The sequence below is a fragment of the Chionomys nivalis genome, chromosome 5 (genome assembly GCF_950005125.1).
Source record: "Chionomys nivalis chromosome 5, mChiNiv1.1, whole genome shotgun sequence".
Taxonomy (NCBI): Eukaryota; Metazoa; Chordata; class Mammalia; order Rodentia; family Cricetidae; genus Chionomys; species Chionomys nivalis.
In genome coordinates this window covers 95,506,185-95,522,444 of record NC_080090.1, presented here as the reverse complement: position 1 = coordinate 95,522,444, position 16,260 = coordinate 95,506,185, and the positions used below count along the sequence as shown (strand labels likewise).

At 39.5% G+C, this 16,260-nt stretch overlaps 1 protein-coding gene and 2 pseudogenes across 1 annotated transcript in view; 1 reads left to right on the top strand and 2 right to left on the bottom strand.

The window, feature by feature from the left end:
* The window catches only part of Dpp10 (dipeptidyl peptidase like 10), a 742,401-nt gene that overhangs the window by 496,479 nt on the left and 229,662 nt on the right, over positions 1-16,260 (bottom strand). The window lies entirely within an intron of this gene.
* Positions 708-2,642, top strand: LOC130874309 (heat shock cognate 71 kDa protein-like; annotated as a pseudogene).
* On the bottom strand, positions 5,897-6,777 carry LOC130874493 (SPARC-like; annotated as a pseudogene).

Sequence of the window (16,260 nt, the reverse complement as noted above, 5' to 3'; positions counted from 1 at the left end):
GTGCCTCTTGAGTGCTGGAATCAAACACATGTGTCAGCATGCCTGGCACTTTTTTCTTCTTTTTTCCTTTCCTTCGCTATCTCTCCCACTCCTACCCATACTTTCTCTTTTCTCCCCATTTCTTTCTTTAGACACAAGGACTCACACTATATCCAAGACTGTACTAAAACTTAAAATTCTCCCTCCTCAGTCTCTCTGGTATTTCTATTACTGGTTTGACTCAACAGGCAAATTTTCCTTTTAAAACAAAGCTCTATCCACACAGGATGTTCAAAGCAGGTGCCCAGGTATTTATGCTTTGACATTTATAAAAAGTCTTTAAAGTACTATGTTGTCTATGGCTAATTATACTACTAGTAAAATAGTGAAGGGAACAAAAATCAACATACATATGTAAGACAGGAAAGCCAGAGTTGAGGGAGAAAATAGACTCTCCACTGAAGAAATAATGGCTGTAAACTATATGCTACAAACTCAAGCCATTTACAGTGCAAGGAATATTCTATATTCCCAGGATTTGTCTTCAGTGATTCCAGCAAGCAGACATCACTCTTCTAAGAAACTGCCTGTGTAGATAGCAATCAGAAACTTCATGCCAGGAACTCCCTAAAAATCTCGTTGAAGGGGTCTCATTGAACGCGGCTCCAGCTTTGGGGAAATCGGTGCGGTGTCGTCGCCAGCACAGCCGGGCTTACACGCGAGCAACCATGTCTAAGGGACCTGCAGTCGGTGTTGATCTTGGCACCACCTACTCGTATGTGGGCATCTTCCAGCACGGAAAGGTGGAGATTATTGCCAATGACCAGGGTAATCGAACCACACCAAGCTATGTGGCTTTTACTGACATGGAACGATTGATTGGGGATGCTGCGAAGAATCAGGTTGCGATGAACCCCCACCAGCACAGTTTTTGATGTCAAACGTCTGATTGGACGTAGGTTTGATGATGCCGTTGTACAGTCTGACATGAAGCACTGGCCCTTCATGGTGGTGAACAATGCAGGCAGGCCCAAGGTCCATGTAGAGTACAAAGGAGAGACAAAAAGCTTCTACCCAGAGGAGGTGTCCTCTATGGTTCTTACTAAGATGAAGGAGATTGCAGAAGCTTATCTGGGGAAGACGGTTACCAATGCTGTGGTCACAGTGCCAGCCTACTTCAATGATTCTCAGCGGCAGGCAACAAAAGATGCTGGGACTATTGCTGGCCTCAATGTCCTTCGAATTATCAACGAGCCGACTGCTGCTGCTATTGCCTATGGGCTAGATAAGAAGGTTGGAACTGAAAGGAATGTGCTGATTTTTGACTTGGGAGGTAGTACTTTTGATGTGTCCATCCTCACAATTGAGGATGGAATTTTTGAAGTCAAATCAACAGCTGGAGACACCCACTTGGGTGGACACTTTGACAACAGGATGGTCAACCATTTCATTGCTGAGTTTAAACGAAAGCACAAGAAGGACATCAGTGAGAACAAGAGAGCTGTCAGGCGTCTGCGTACTGCCTGTGAACGGGCGAAGCGCACCCTCTCCTCCAGCACCCAGGCCAGTATTGAGATTGATTCTCTCTATGAGGGAATCGACTTCTATACCTCCATTACCCGTGCTCGAATTGAAGAATTAAATGCTGACCTGTTCCGGGGTACTCTGGACCCTGTAGAAAAGGCTCTTCGAGATGCCAAACTAGACAAGTCTCAGATCCATGATATTGTCCTGGTGGGTGGTTCTACCAGAATCCCCAAGATTCAGAAGCTTCTGCAGGACTTCTTCAATGGAAAAGAGCTGAACAAGAGCATCAACCCTGATGAAGCTGTTGCTTATGGTGCAACTGTCCAGGCAGCCATTTTATCTGGAGACAAGTCTGAGAATGTTCAGGATTTGCTGCTCTTGGATGTCACTCCTCTTTCCCTTGGTATTGAAACTGCTGGTGGAGTCATGACTGTCCTCATCAAGCACAATACCACCATCCCTACCAAACAGACTCAGACTTTCACCACCTACTCTGATAATCAGCCGGGTGTGCTCATTCAGGTGTATGAAGGTGAATGACCAAGGATAACAACCTGCTTGGAAAGTTTGAACTTATAGGCATCCCTCCAGCACCCCGTGGTGTTCCCCAGATTGAAGTCACTTTTGACATTGATGCCAATGGCATCCTCAATGTTTCTGCTGTAGATAAGAGCACAGGCAAGGAGAACAAGATCACCATCATCAATGACAAGGGCCGCTTGAGCAAGAAAGATATTGAGCGCATGGCCCAGGAAGCTGAGAAATACAGAGCTGAAGATGAAAAGCAGAGAGATAAGGTTCCCTCCAAGAATTCTCTGGAGTCTTATGCTTTCAACATGAAAGCAACAGTTGAAGATGAGAAACTTCAAGAAAAGATCAATGATGAGGACAAACAGAAGATCCTAGACAAGTGCAACGAGATCATCAGTTGGCTGGATAAAAACCAGACTGCAGAGAAGGAAGAATTTGAAGACCAGCAGAAGGAACTGGAGAAAGTCTGCGACCCTATCATTCATTACCAAGCTGTACCAGACTGCTGGTGGGATGCCTGGAGGAATGCCTGGCGGCTTCCCTGGTGGAGGAGTCCTCCGTCTGGTGGTGCTTCTTCAGGGCCCACCATTGAAGAGGTGGATTAAATCAATCCAAGTAGAAGTGTAGCATTTGTTCCACAGGGAAACATTTGAAGAACCCAAATTTAGCAAGTTACATGGTGGTTTCAAATTCAAACTGCTAAAATAAATTACTGGGCATTCTCAATATTTGAACACGGAACATGTGCACAGGGAGTGAAGTAAGCATTGCACTTTATAAGCACTGTATCCTAAGTGGAAAATGCAATGTCTAATAAAACATGTGGAAAATGGAATGTCTAATAAAAATATTTAAATTGGCACCATAAAAAAATCTCGTTGAAGATGAGTGTTCAGCTCTACAGTGGACCGCATACGGGGGAATCTCAATAGAAGAGCACTTGCCTATCAAGCACTAGGAACCCCAGCTCTCCAAATAAAGAAAACAATAATAAACATAAAATGATAGTTTAGTCCTTGAGATTCTTCCAAGTTGCCACAAATATTCTTCTTGCTGAGTCAATGAAATAGGATTGGCCTATAGAAGTGTTTAATCAGAGCTGGGGAAAGAGCTCCCTGGAAGAACATGTCTCTAACACACAGAAAGCCTTGAGTCTTTTCCCACGACTGAATAAACCTAGCAAAATGGTTCAAGCATGTAATACAGTCACTTAGGAGGTAGAGGCAACAGAATCCAAGGTCATCCTCAGACAGCCCTTTTATCTTTCCAGACACTACAGAAACTCTATGGAGTTCATGTGCTTTGCCCATGATAAGAATACACACTTTCCTCTTCATTTCCAACTTATTTGAATATTGAGCAGCTGTTATTCACAATGGAGTACAATAGAATTTTTCATGTATATTTTCAATTCAATGAAAATTTTATATATGAAACATGAAAATATTACAACCTACATATAATTAAATCAAAAGGAAGCAAAAAATTACAAAGTGAAAGCCACATTAATCTAATTATGCATTAGAAAGTTGATGCAATGGTGACCATGAAAATTGTTGGGATTTCTGATTTATTTTAGCAAACACCTTATCTAAGAAGACTATTTTCTAAATTCCTTTACAGGCCTCCTGAATTTTAATATTTGTACTGTATTTTGAAACAAGTATAAACATTATAGGCTAATAGATAAGAATATTATGTAAAATTTAGAGACAAAAGCATTTCAATGAAAGATATGAGATAGAAATTGAAAGCAAACTCATTAGGAAACAAAGCATTAAATTTTTAGAGGAGAAGGAAAAAGATGGAAAAGAAAGACGTTTGGAAAGACCACGCCAGGGACAATGAAAGAGTCCGGGCACACTGTTTGCCATTAATATAAACACTTTAAGAACTGACTGGTGAAATGAAAGGGAAATTGGCTTGATCTTTTAAAGAGGAAATGTTATTACTGCTACCTAATAGCAGAAGACATTTTAACATGTTTAGAAAGTGTCATGCAAGATAAACAAGTGATCATTCAATTGAGTGTTGGAACATTGGGTAGTGCAATATTGAGGAAACACATAAACTGGATATTAGCATTATTAACATGATTTTTGATTGTTTTGTCATTGATTTTTGTTTTTTTTACTGTGTATGTGTGTGTGTAAAATAGTTTTGCTATGTAGACCAGCATACCTGCAAATTCAAATTATCAGTCTTCCTGCCTCAGCCCCCCAAGTACTGATAACACAAGTGTATACACCATGCCTTGCTATAATTATTGTTTTCTATACTTATCATAGCCTGAAACAAATGTTAGCTGATTGTAAAATTAGCCAACATTTCTAATAATATTCCATTAAAAAATGACACCGAGCCGGGCGACGGTGGCGCACGCCTTTAATCCCACCACTCGGGAGGCAGAGGCAGGCGGATCTCTGTGAGTTCGAGACCAGCCTGGTCTACAGAGCTAGTTCCAGGACAGGCTCCAAAGCCACAGAAAAACCCTGTCTCGAAAAACAAAAACAAAAACAAACAAACAAACAAAAAACAACAACAAAAAAACTGTCTCAAAAAACAAAAACAAAAACAAACAAACAAAACAACAACAACAACAACAAAAAGAAACCGAGCTGAAAAAATATTCCTGTGAAATTCATCTGTTTAACATAAATAATCATGACTTTTTAGTCTTTTGTTTCCCAGGTAATTACTTTTTATTGTGGAAGATCTGTCAAACTCTTCAGGTCACTGTGAGACCTCACATGATTAATGAGAAGAAGCTTTTTGTGAAACGCTTGGAGGTGAACAAGTGGTCAGCCTGTGAGATCTGACCATTTCCTTGACTGAAGTTTCTCTGCATGAGTAGAAGATTTAAAGGGGGTGGAGGGACAGATGTGTTAGAAACTTTGACAGCCTTTCAAATGTGATAAAAACAAACCAACAGAGCAGTTTCACTCTCTCTACTTCACAATTTTCCTTGTCTTCCTCTTTAGTCTCACTTGCCTTAAACAGTCTCCCAGTGCCTGAAGTCCCTATGGAGAGATCTGAAATCCCATGAGCCTTTGAATAGGGGAATCCCAGGGGTATTGTGGTTCACCCATGGTTGTAGCTTGCCAAAATTTGAACCAAGAATGAAACATGGGAAGAAACTGAAGCATGAAGAAGATAGCAAGTTCTGGTCATAGCAGTTGCTGGGAATCTACACATTTCCATAAGAGTTGTGAAATATTCTCTCAGCTATTGACCTATGCTACCAAGACTTGCTATCCAGGTACTGACTGATCAGTCCTTAAGTCTCTCAGAGAGCCCTTGCCCACATTTTGTATCTATGTCTTTAGCTTCCCTTTGCTTAGCCCTAAATCACTAATAGAAAACCTCAGGTAGCTCACAGCCAGAAAATAAAAATAATAATAATAATAATAATAATAATAATAATAAAAAAAACAACACACAGTGTCTGACTAGGTATCTGTTAAAGTCAAGTGGGGAAAAATAAAAGAAAAAAGATAAATATACTTGTATAAGGCAAGTTTGCACACCTTCATCTCCAACACAGTCAGTGAGACACTGGATAGTACAAGGGACAACAAGGGGGCCATAAATGGGCCCTAGCCTCAGATTGGAGTTGAGTCGGAAAATACCGTGAGTTGGATTATACCCCCCCTTTTTTAAAGTACTGTTAATTTGTTCAGTTTAATCTACATTAGCACCGTATCCCCAAGCAGAACAGCCAATCATCTAAAGATTTTAAACAAGGAGGGGGAGATGGAAAGAAGAAGATCAGAAACTGAAAAGCTTGGGCTGCAGAAAGAGTGAACTTAGATCAGCAAATCCTTGTCGATGTCCTGCTCCTTGATTTCCTCTAGCTGGCCTATTCATCCCAGGCAATGTACTCATTGTTGTGGAGGTCATAGGTTTAGAAGAAGCTTATGGTACAGTGTTCCATGGGGATGAGGAGAGCATGCAGTGGGGTCAGCTCAGGGTGGGACAGGTGCAGATCAAAGGGGTACTGGTCCAGCTGGCAAAAGTGCTAGTGCAGGAGAAGATGTTTGTGTTGTAATTCTCAAACTCTCGGGCCAGCAGTTCCATAGGACAGACGTCTCTGGACTCCCGATGCCTCTCATTTTCATAGATTTTCTTCACATGTACCTTCTGCTTCTCATTGAGGAGGCTGTTGCCCTCATCTTTCTGTACAAGGTGACCAGGAGTCAGTCACGAATGCACTAGGGAAACCCTGTCAGCATAGAAACAAGCAGTGGGGATATATTTGCGTAGCCAAATGTAGTGCATGCGGAGCTTATGGCCCTTCTTGGTGCCCTCCAGGGTGCACTTTGTAGCAAAGAAGTGGCAGGAGAAGTCTAGAGACCTGCCATTGTCACACACCTCCTCAAACTCACCAGTGAGAACAGGGAGACTGGTGGGATCATAAGGTGCACGCAGAGGCACTCACACGCACGCACGCGCACACACACACACACGCGCGCGCGCAAACACACACACACACACACACTGTGCTTGCCATGGTGGTTCTGTCAGGGGTTGTCAGCCCTTGGCACTGTCCTCAAACTCTACCATTTGTACCTGGATGGGTTTGGCACCCACAGGTACCCCAGCCTGCTCTGCCACATTTATCTCTGCTTTCATCTCCTCGGTATCTTCAACTGCCTGGGAGGCTTCCAAAACTCTCCAGTCCAGGCAAAGAGGAATGATGATCCAGGCTCTGATGGTGATGGAAATCCTTGGCATAGCCATGCAGTTTGGCAGCAGGCAAAATAATTCTGGTTATATGACTTATTTTCTTGAACTCAAATCATCTTTTTGCACAAATCCTAAAAGAAGCCTTTTGAAATTTCAATGGCATCTTTAGAGTAATAACTTATATATCATAAAGAGTGATCTACTAATTGTAGACTTTGAGAAACTTGAGTGAATACATTGCTGGCCAAACAACCACAAAGTCAAGTATCTATCTCTCTATCAACTTATACATATATTTATTTATTTATCTTTAAGCAAGATTTCAAGTATACAAGGTTGGTCTCAAACTACCTAAGTCACAGAAGATGACCTTGGACTTCTGATCCTCCTACATCTAGGTCCTGACATAGTTGTGTACCACCGCTCCTGGTCTACACTGTGCTTGTGACAGAAAACAGTCTTCCTGCATGCCTGGCAGGCACTCTAACAATTAACATCTAACAAGTCCTAGCATCACAACCAACTTTCAAACATTCCATCACTGCAAATAATGTCTGACATTAATTTACAATTGCTCTTTCATGTAGCCTCAAGCAAACACTGGTTTTCTCCAATGGTCTCTATATCTTTCCATTAAAAATGACATTCAGCATAGATTAACTCATTAAGCAAAGGCACAAATTGAGTGCGAATTCTTACACTCTGCATCATGCTTGAGGCCATCCACATTGCTTTATTAAAGATTTACTTTATTTTAAATCATATGTACATGTGTGTTTGTGTGCACATGAGTATTCAGAAGCAAGAATAGGGCATCTCTCAGATGGTGGATCCCTCAGAGCTGGAGTTTTAGGCAGTTGTGAGCCCAGCCTCCTGACAGTGTGGGCTCTGAAAATGAAATTCAGGTCCTTTGCAAGAGCAAGAACAGTACATGTTTTTAACCAATGAACCATCTCTCTAGCCCCACTTCATGTATCAACTCCAAGGAATCTTACATTGTTGAAGAGGAGTATACCACAAAATGATGTACTAGGTTGTTTGACCTGCTTTCTAGTTTGAAGTTGTCACAAGTATCATTGAGTGTGCATGTTTGTGCAAGTCTTTGTATGTGCATTTACTTCATGAGGTGGAAAAATACTTCAGGATAGAAATGCTGGACAATGTGGTAAGAAATTATTTGACTTGCGAGGAAATTCTCACAGTTTTCTAGGTGTCAACATCATTGTACATTCCTGTCAAAAGTGTGTGAGCTGTGTGTGTGTGTATGTTTAGTGTGTGTATATGTGATAGGAATCCTGTGAGTATATGTGTCTGTGTGTGCCGCATATGTGTAAGAATGTATTGCCATATTTTGTGTGTGGAAGTCAGAGAATAGCTTGCTGGAGTCAGGCCTGACCTTCACCTTGTGTATTCCGTGGAAATAACTCAGGTCATCAGACTCAGGGGCAATTGGCTCTACTGTTTGAGTCACTGGCTGACCTTAGTTGTGCTGTCTTGATAGAACCATCAAATAAGCTCTTCAAATGCAATAAAGAACACCATCCACCTTTCCACAACCTCAGTAACTCTTCTAGTTTCCCTTCCAACTTCTTATTGCCAATATGTAAATTGTTTATGAAAAGTTAAAGTTTAACTGTGTGCAGACCAGGCTGCCTGAATACCTTTCCCACTCTCTGTTATCCCAGACCCAATTCCTGGGGTCTGTGGCTCCCACAAAGCATTACCCATAGTCCTTCCCTTCCAACCTCATCACTGTGTCCCATCCCCCAACCTTGGCAGACACACCCTGCTCAACCACAAGCCACACTGGCCAGGAGACCAAGTAGCAGCCCGTGGACCTTCTCCATTCTATTATATCAGATAAAATTCTCAGGCTCACCCCTAGCATTTTGCAGCAAGAAACAATGGGGAGCTTTCCTCCTGGCCCCTGTGCATAGATAGATCCCTAAGACGATCTTTCCCATGCCTCCTTTTTCCCTAGTCTCCAAAACCAGCAAGTATTCCCCCATGAACACACCAGCTGATAAGTCCAGAAAAAGACAATATTCAGCCATCACACTGTCTGAAAATTCAAAGAGGAATCAGAAGCCAAGGAACAAAACTGACACTCAACCAAGATAAACCCAGAAATCAGCACCTAGACCTATAATCTCCTCAAACCCAGATGCCTAGATGCCAGCAGAAGAATATAATCAGTAACAGACAGTGCAATATCTCTCCACCAGAGTCCAGCTATCCTACTGTGGTAGGTCCTGAATATTTAAACACAGCTGAAGTACAAGCAGAGGACCTTAAAACCAACTATAAGAATATGATAGAGATCCTTACAGAGGAATGAATAAAAGTTTTATAGAAATTCAGAAAAACACAATCAATTAAAGGAAAGAAAGAAAACTGTTCAAGATCTGAAAATGAACATACAAACAAAAAAGAAAATACAAACTAAGGGAATCCTGGAAATAAAAAAATGTAGGAATGCTAACAGGAGCTACAGAGGCAAGCTTCATGAACAGAATCAAGAAATGGAAGATAATATCTCAGGCACTGAAGATATAATAGAAGAAATATATACACTGAGCAAAGAAAATGTCACATCTAAAAACTGCCTGACACAAACTACCAAGGAAATTTGGGATATTATATTAAAATACCAAACATAAAATTAATATGAATACAGGAAAAAGAGGAATCCCAGCTAGACTGAGAAAGATGTCATAGAATCAACACCCTTCACAATAGCCTCAAACTATATAAAAATATCTTGGTGCGACTCTAACCAAGAAAATGAAACACTTGTATGATAAAATATTCAAGTCTTTGAAAAAAACAAATAGAAGATATCAAAGATGGAAAAATCTCCCATGAACACGGATTAGTAATATTAACTTAGTAAACATGGTCATAATACTAAAGTCAATTTATAATTTCTATGCAATCCCAATTAAAATGCCAACACAATTATTTACAGACCTTGAAAGAAAAAAATTTTAACTTCATATGAAAAACAAAACAACCAGCATAGTCAAAACAATCCTAAACAGCAAAAGAACTGATTAAAAGATTACTATCCTTAATTTCATGTTGAACTACAGGGATACCATAATAAAAAAAAATGGCATTGGCATAAAAACAGACATGTTGATCAATAGAATCAAATTGAGTGCCCAGGCATAAATCCACACACTTATGGACACCTGACTTTTGATAATAGATCCAGAAATACACAATGGAAGAAAAGAACAGCATCTGCAACAATGGTACTGGTAGAACAGCATGACTGCATGTAGAAGAAAGCAAACAGATCCTTAGTTATCACCTGAACAAATTTCAAGTCCAAGTGGATCAAAGATCTCACCATAAACCCAGACACACTGAACCTGATAGAAGAAAAAGTGGGGAAAAGCCTTGGAAGCATTTGTGCAGAAGACTACTCCCTGAACAATTTTCTAACAGCATAGGCACTAAATATCAGTAATCGACAAATGGGACCTCATGAAACTTAAAAGCTTTTGTAAGGTAAACAACACAGTCAATTGGACAGAGAGAGCCTGCAAAAATATTTTTACCTGCTTTACATCCAACAGAAGTCTAATATGTAAAACATATAAAGAACACAATAAACTCTATATTTAAAAAATAATACAATTTTAAAACTGGGTAGAGAAATAAACAGAATTCTCAACAGAGGAATTTAACGTGCTTGAGAAATACTTAAAAGAATGTTCAACATCCTTAGCCATCAGAGAAATGCACATCAAAACTACATTGAGATTTTATCTTATACCTGTTAGAATAGTTAAGAAATGACAGCTCATGCTGGTAAGGATGTGAAGCAAGGGGAATGCTCCTCCACTACTGGAGTGAGTGCAACCTTGTACAACTATTATAGAAATCAATATGGCTGTTCCTCAGAAAATTGAGAATACGTCTACCACAAAATCCATCAATACCACTCTTGTGCATAGGCCCAAAGGACTCTCCATCCTACCACAAAGGCATTTTCTTAACTATGTTCATAGTAGTTTTATTCATAAGAATCAGAAACTGGAAACCATCTACAAGTCCCCCAACCAAAGATTGATAAGGAAAATATGAAACATATACACAATGGAACATTACTCAGCAGTTAAAAAAAATGACATCATGAAATTTGAAAGGAAACAGATGAAACTAGAAAAAAATCATGAGTGACATAACCCAGACCCAGAAAGACAAATATGGTATATACTCACCTAAAAGTGGCTGTTATTTCTTAAGTTAATGATAATCAAGCTACAGCCCACAGACCCAGAGAGATTCAGTAAGGAAGTATCTAGGGAAGATACATGGATCTTCCTGGGAAGGGAAAATAGAATAGATCCTGCAGGTAGACTGAGGGAGGGTAGGAGGGGACGGGAGCAGGAATAATCAGGTGGAGGGAGGTAGAGGGAAGGACACCAACCCTGCTACAAAACCTTCCACCCACAATCTGACCTTTCTGCAAGATGTGCTGAGGTAATGCTGGCACAGAATGTGTGAGTGTGGCAGCAAATCTCGGATCTAAGGGTCCACTCAAGCAGAAGGAAATTTTACCTGTTACTACTTTGATGGTCAGAAACTGAAGACTGGAAAGTCAGAGGCAGAGGGTAGAACCAAACATGACTGGTCTTAAAATAAAATGAGTCCTTATGATATTCTGCTTTATTCACAGATTGGCACCTTATCCATTAATCACCAGAGAGGCTTCTTCCAGCAGCAAACAAAAGTGGGTACACACACCCATAGGCAGACATCATGTGAAGAGAGGGTCTATATTGCAGGTGTCCCTTAGGTTCTTCCCCCTGATAGCTCAGGGAAGTCCATGGAAGAGGAGGAAGGATATTGCTGGAGTTACAGGGGATGGAGGACACATAGAAAACATGATGAGAACAAATCAAGTAAGCAGGGCCCATATGGGAACACAGAGACTGAAAAGGCGAGTATGGTGAGTACATAGGTCTGCTCCAGGTCCCCTGTGTATGTTGTTGTAGTTAGCTTGGTGTTTTGGTGGGAGCAGATGTATCTCTGACTCTTATGCCTGCTCGTGAGACCCCTTTCCTTCTATTTGGTTTCCTTGTCCAGCCTAGATATTAAAGCTCTCACCTTTTCCTATTATAACTTGTTTTGTCCTGCTTGGCTGTCATTTTTTTGGAAGTCTTTCCTTTTCTGAAAGCAAAATGGAGGGGCAGTGGATGTGGGAGAAAGGGGGTCGGGGTAGCTAGGAGGAGTAGAGGGAGGGGAAATTGTAGTTAGATGGATTGTATGAGAGAAGGGACTATTTTAAATGGAAAAAAAGGAGAAAATACAAAGTGTAAAAATTTGTGCAAGTCCTGCAAAGTAGAAAATGAAGCATATTCTATGTTCTTTTTGCCATTCATACATCTTTCATGAAGTGACTTCATTCTGTATTTTTGTTTGTTGTCTATTAATTTAATCATTTTGCTTGTTAATGGATCCATAGTTTTTACTTAAATCAATTTTGATAATTTGGATTGTTCACCTATTTCTCACAATTTTTGAATTTAAAATGGCTAATAATAGTCCCATAATATTCTTTTAATGAAATATCAATAATAAGGTCCCTTTTCATTGTCAAGGTTATATTTCTTCTTTAAAGGGTTTTCAACTCATTTTTTTTAATTTTTAAAGACTAACAAATGTTAGTTAGCAATTTTATTAAATTTTCTAAGTTTTTAAAGTCAAAAACCTTACTACTTGTGGTGCCCATGCTGATCTGTTTTTTAAAAATTCACCTTTAAGATAATATAATTACATAATTTTCTGTTTCTCTTTTCTCTATCCAACCATCCCAATCCCCTTGATCTTGCTCAAATATATGGTGTTTTTTCATTGATTGTTGTATAGCACATGTGTGTGTGTTTTCCTACGCATATAAATCTAACCAACCCTTTATGATGTTACTTGTATGTATCTTTTTCCTAGGCTGACCATTTGCTATTGCTATGCTCTTCCATAGGGAGGGCTATTTCTTCCCCACTCTTTGTCCAGGGTTGAGGTCTCCTGAACTTTCATCCTTCAAATACATTAGTTAGTTTGTCTATTGGTGTCATCCTTGCTCTGATATTGTTTAGAGAGGCATGTTGGTGAGACCTCCTGGGTGTAGCTTTTCTGGAATTTTTAGGAGATACACCCTCACAGCAAAATTCCTGTTCCCCTGGTTATTACAATTTTTCTGTTCCCACTACTGCAATGGTCTTTGGGCTTTAAGTGCAGGAGTCAGTTTGTAGATGCACACCTTAGGATTGGGCTCCACAAGTCTGTACTTTGATTGGTTGAGGTTTTTTAGGATGGTTTCCATCCCTTTCTAAGAGAAGTTATCTTGATGAGGGGTGAGAAGTAGACATATCTGTGGACATAGAAGGATAACTTTTAAAATTTAATTAGGGATGATGCTGGTTTAATAAAGTGGAAATTGGAGGGGTCTCTCCTGAAATTCATGATTTCATTATCCCTGAGTGTTGACTAGGCTTCCAGTATCCAGCATGAATTCACTATTGTTGACCTGGTCATAAGTCCAGTTAGAGACCTGTTGGCTACTGCCAGAGTCTGAAGAATGCTAAGGTTATCTTGTCATGCTGGATGTTGTTATTCATAAATTCCATAGCTAGTTAAGACTTTTTATGTTGCTTGCATCCTTTGGAAGCTTGCACCGAGCCTTCTAGTACAAAGAAAGTTAGTCCTCAAGGAAGAGGCTTTCAGGTCTAACCCAACTTGAATCTTCTGAGTCATTTGTCCAGCAGTTATGATGTCTTTAACAACAAGGACTTACCTCCCATCTCTGAGGGGCACCAAAGGCAATAGCAGTAAGCTGTGATGTTAGAAAAGATTTTTGGACAACCCTCACCAACAGCTCAAAAGGGGCTTCTCTTCCATGCTGCTGGGTTTGTTTTTTTGTTTGTTTGTTTTGGTTATATTTTTTTATTTTATTACTTGTGTGTGTGTGTGTGTGTGTGTGTGTGTGTGTATTCTTAGGTAAATAGAGAATGCTATGATTCCTTATGATTATCCCAGGCATTCTTACTTTATTTTGTCCTCCCCTCCTGTTTTTAGGCTGACCTTGAAATCACAACTCTCCTGTTTCAATTACCTAAGTACAAAGCAGTGTAGTTGCAGGCATAACAACAAAGCCTAGCTCCAGGATTCTACATCTTTTTATTTTCCAACAGATATTTACTCTTTATTTAGTTGTAATTGCATCGAATTTGATTTTTGTGGGTTTATTTTTCAGTTTTTAAATAGTATTAGAATGATGTATTTTCTTTTGTGATATTAATGCCTGAGATTATTTCTTTCTAAGCACCAGTTAGTAGAATTCCATAAATGTTGGCATTTTGTGTTCTCAATCAAATTAAAATCAAGGCTTTGTCTAGTATCTCTCATGAGACCTTCTTTGCCAATGGTCTTGGAAATTTATGGTTTAGCTTTCAGATTGTCAAGGTTTACCAAATAGCCATTTATGATGCTGCTCCAGTTCTGCTGGCTTCAGAGCAGACTCTCTGGAGGATTCCTGCCCTTCAAAATATATTGACACTATAGTTAGTGTCTCAAATATGTTTCTTTGAAATGGTTCCAATATTTTTTCAGATTTTCATCTTTGCTTACTTACATTATTTTTGTTTTATCAATTACAGTAAGATTATTAAAAATCTCAATTATAATTATTAAAACATCTCTATTTTACAGTTCTGATAGATTTTTGCTTAATGAAAAATTTTATCTGAAAAATAGATATTAAAAATGCCATATATTCTGACTGTAGTTTTCTTCTTCTAAATTCTCCCAGATCCTCTCTGCTTCCCTACTCAACCAAATTAGCACCATCTATTTCTCTCTATTTAGGATATAAACAAGCATATAAATGAATAATAATAATTAACTAAATTTGATTAAATAAAGTCAAACAAAACATATCAGGACAAAAATACAAACCATATAAAATGACCTAAGAAAGATCTCTAGAAACACATAGGGGTACAGAGACACACGCATTCTCACACACATAAATCTGATAAAATCACATAACTGGAGACCATAACATACATGCATTTTCTTACTTGCCTATGAGAAAAAAAAAAGCCATGGCAAAAAATTCTGAGACAATTAACCTCTAAATATGTCATTGAGTCTGTTTTGTGTTGGCCATCTATTGCTGGGAATGGCCTTAGGAGTGGTTTGTATACTCAGTGAGACTTCATTGGAGAAAACTTATTTTCTAATTTAAAATAGCCTGTGGGTTAGGGATGTGGACTTGTGTCCACTTTCCCTCAGTGGAAACCTAATACAGTAGAAACTTCCTAAAATACATACATGTATGAAGGTGATCTAAATGACATTGCTAACATAGCAGATGGAGTCCCAGCTAGACAACACTTGTCACCATGCGAAGTTTCTAGTTCTAAGACTGAGTTACATCTAATCCAGTTGTTGGCCAAAAGAGCCTCATGGAAGCCACCAAACAGCCTAGGCTATTGCTCTCTATAAACTTTTGGTAACACTCTATTGCTAAAGACAAGACCTACAGAACTCATTGAATATGGCAAACTAAGCTAGAACCTATCTAAAGACTTCACGTTTACTGAATAGTGTTCATGGTACTGGAGGGAACTCTGTATGTGACCAAAATAAAAAGGGAAAAATCAACTCAGCTAAAAAATCTACAATGATGAACTGCTTATAAGATGTGCTAATGCAACAGGGGTACCAAGTTTGAAGGTGTCGCCAACTAATATCTGATTGGTAAACAATCCAATCCATGAGATGGAACCCAATCTCAACATTGCTTGGGACTATATTGCATTGAGACTATAAAGGCCCTAGACCTAGGGGAAAATTGTTTACTACTGTTTTGGTAAAGGAATATAGCAATAAAATAACTCCTATTAGCGTTCTTTTATACCCATTGATCAGTGCTTCACCCAGCCTTCATCAAAGAAGCCTCCCGCTGAAGTGGATGGGAACTAATAAAGAAACCTACAACTAGACAATATAAAGACAGTGAGAAACTTTCAGAATACCCAGTCCTAAATGGGAGGGCTCCATTAATTCCATTCCTTTAATACTCAGGGAACCTTGTGGAGAAGAGGTAGATTTATGTTTTTTCATTTTTTATATTTATTTATTTATTAAAGATTTCTGCCTCCTCCCCACCACCGCCTTCCATTTCCCTCCCCCTCCCCCAATCAAGTCCCCCTCCCTCATCAGCCTTCCAAACACAGCACGGCTGGTGCATATATGAACTCATCGAGACTGTGGCGGCATGCACAACAGCTACAGAGGGGTGGGCCTGATAAGCTCCCAGTGCTATGGAATCTAACAGCTTTATAGTTGGGTTCGTTTAAGATGATAATAGTTTCCTTATGTATTGAATGCATTTTTATGAAGAGAGTAGTCTTTATAACTGGCTGTGCTCCTGCATCGCAGTGTATTTTGAGAAACTAGGGAAATAAACAGCTCAGTGCATAAAAGTGCTTGTTGCTTAAGACTGAGGTCCAGAGTTCC